Source organism: Papio anubis, chromosome 15, assembly GCF_008728515.1.
Source record: "Papio anubis isolate 15944 chromosome 15, Panubis1.0, whole genome shotgun sequence".
Classification (NCBI taxonomy): Eukaryota; Metazoa; Chordata; class Mammalia; order Primates; family Cercopithecidae; genus Papio; species Papio anubis.
Genome location: NC_044990.1, coordinates 29,109,665 through 29,112,934, shown reverse-complemented (window position 1 = coordinate 29,112,934; position 3,270 = coordinate 29,109,665).

Below are 3,270 nucleotides of genomic sequence, written 5' to 3'. Positions count from 1 at the left end.
ATCATTTCCAAGGCAATTGACTCTTTCTCTGTGCCTCTCTTCCCTTTCGCTATCCCAACTTTCCCTCTAATTCACTTTCACCTTGTTCAGGGAGTCCTTTAATTTTTGTTGTTGTTGCTTTTTTTTTTTTTTTCCTGCCAGATTTCATCAGTAGGAAAAGAGGAAGAGGAGCTGTGATATTGCGTGCTTTCATCAACCCTCCACAGCATCTTTTTAATAATATCTGAGACTAACGAAAAGATCTCACTCTGATGTTGCCTTGGAGCCCCAGAGATAAAAGATGAAGTATGGTGTGCATTCACAAAAGAAAAAATGTAAGTTGATAATATAAGTTAATAACTAGAACACTGGTGGCAAAGAGATTCAGCCTTTGAGCATTATTTTGAAAAACAGTAAGACGAGAGTGATAGCAACTATCATCACGAACAAGGGGATTTCATTAGTTTTAGGTTAATTTGTTTAAAGGACTACATAATCTAAAGCTTTTTCTTCAATTAGTGATGGGCTACGTGCCATTCCAACTTTTATTATTAAATGTATTGACTCTCTGTACCTTGTAATTTAAAACATCTTTTTCTTTTAAAAATTTAATATTTTATAAACACAAGGGTAGTACATGCTCAGTGAATAAAACCTGGAAAACACAGAGAAACACAAAGAAAAAGTTCTAGAATTTGCTCTCCTTCTATGACCCAGAAATAACCATTCAGCATTTTGTTCATGATCTTGGAGACTTTCAACTATATAAGTATATATGAATATAAATTATATATATGTGTGTGTGTACATATATATTTTTTTATTTTTTATTGCTATAGACTGAACTATACTGCACCCCAGAAATATTCATAGGTGGAAGCCCTAAGCTCCAATGTGATGGAATCTGGAGATGGGGCCTTTGGGAGATAAATAGGTTTAGATGAGGTTTTGAGGGTAGGACTTTCACGATGTGATTAGTGCCCTTATAAAAAAAGACACCAGAGAGGTTTTTCTCCCTCTGCGTCCCCTCACGTGAGGACACAGCAAGAAGGTGACTGTCAATAAACCGGAAGAGGCGCTCAGCAGAACCCAACCACAGCCACACCCTGGTCTCAGACTTCAACCTCCAGAACCATGAAAAACAAATTTCCGTTGTTTAAGCCACCTCGTCTATGGTATTTAGTTATGGAAGTCTGAGATGACAAATACGTGTGTGTGTATGTGTACAATTATTGTTTAAAACTACTGAAGAATATTATGCAATGATAGCTAATAGATATAGAGGGCCACAATCTTTGTTGTTTTTTAAAACTAGGGGATGTTAATGTATATTGGGAAGAATATACATTAATTATCAAATAAAATCGATAGGCTAATTATCAAATACAATTGAAAGTCTAGTTACCAAATACAATTCTTCCTGCTAGGTTTCACTTCTTTAACAAGAATTATTAGAAATAGGTAATTTACTTGACTTAATATTTCCACTTGAAGAAATTTAATCTGTAAAACAGATGTATGCAATAAAATTTATATTAAAATGTTTATGAAACCTTTATTGCACTGAAAATTAGAAACATACTAATGTTCAGTATTAAGGAATTGCTTAAGAAAATTTGATACATTTATCAATACAATAGAATATTCCATAGCCTCTAAAGTTATTTTGCAAATGACTACAAGTAACACTGGAGAGATCTGAATAAGATCAATGGAATGCTATGATGTCAATATCCTGGTTGCCAGGTTGTACTGTGGGTTTTCAAAATGCTACTATTGGGAGAAATTAGGTAAAGGGTACACAGAATCTCTGTAGTATTTCCTACAACTACATGCAAATCTATAATCATCTCGAAATAAGTTTAATTTTTTAAATAATGAAAAAAAAATTGTGGGAATGGTTTATGAAAGACAATAGTACTTGAGGATGAATTCTTGTTCTGAAACTCTAAAGTAATAGATTAATGTTATGGTAGAGAATTCTGTGAAGGTAGCCAAGCACGTTGCTAAGTGTGCTTTAAATAGATAAAATTATATTCTGGAAAAGTAATTCCACTGCCTAACCCACTCTGCAATAGCGTATTTCTTGTTTTGTGAAATTTTTTTATTTAATGTAAATAAGCAGAAAAATAATACATAGAAAATGTAATTTGTTCATTTATTTACCAGAAATATAGTGGCAAGAATCTCCAAAAAAGGTATTATGGAACAATATTTATTGACTTGGGGATTTGTTAACAAAGTCAAAATACAGATTAGAAAAGAATATAGTGTAATAGAGAAGATGTTTATGGCTATCTGAGTGTTCCCACTGGTTCCTCCTCCTGGAAAAGCAGGTGAGCCCAGTCACGCTCTCACAACGAAACAGAAACACAGGAGCGCAGGCCTACCTCTGGGCTTAAAACCAGGACATCATCCCTTCCACCTTATTCTTTGGGCCAAAGCATGTCACATGGCAAGCTGAGAGTCAAGGATGGGGCAGGTCACTCCAGCCATGTTGGCAGGACACTGCAAGTTACCTGATAAAGGGCTTAATTCTAGAGATGAGTGAAGAAACGGGGTCATTCTCACAATCCACACAGCCCCATGTTCTTCTCTACTTGCTATCACCTTTCTCTGTGAAGGAAATGTAAATGGCCTTTACAGAAATGTTCTTCAAAAGGGTTGTCTGGCTTCTGGCATGTATTTGATGAATGAATGGAAAAAAAATGCTGGATATTATATTTTCAGCCTTTGGAGCCTGATATAAATCTCTTTAAAATTTGCATTTCTTTTCTAGTGATTTTGAAGGTATTATTCATACTTATTGGATGTTGTGTTGTTCCTGCTGTGAAATACTTTGCCTTCCACACTAGCTAGTACTTCCCATCCCTAGACTTTCTAGTGCTGTCTTGCAAGAGTTGGCTTGCTTCTCATTGGCATTTCCTTCACAGGTATTTGGCGGTCGAGTTTTCAGTTCTGTTGATCTTTTTACCTGTTCTCCATCTTTCAAAAATTTGACTTCCTTTGTCCGTTGTTTCTTCTTCTGTTTATAATTTAGTATTATTTTTATTCATTTTTTGCCATTTTGGTACTAACATAAATAATATAACCAAAAATAACACACATTTAAGTCATATATATTATGAATATTATTTCCCAGTTTATCACTTGCATTTTGTTTTTTTTTTTTCAGTGCTAGATGTATTAGTCAGGGTTCTCTAGAGGGACAGAATAAGATAGATGTATATATGAAGGGGAGTTTATTAAAGAGAATTGACTCACACGATCACAAGGTGAAATCTCACTATA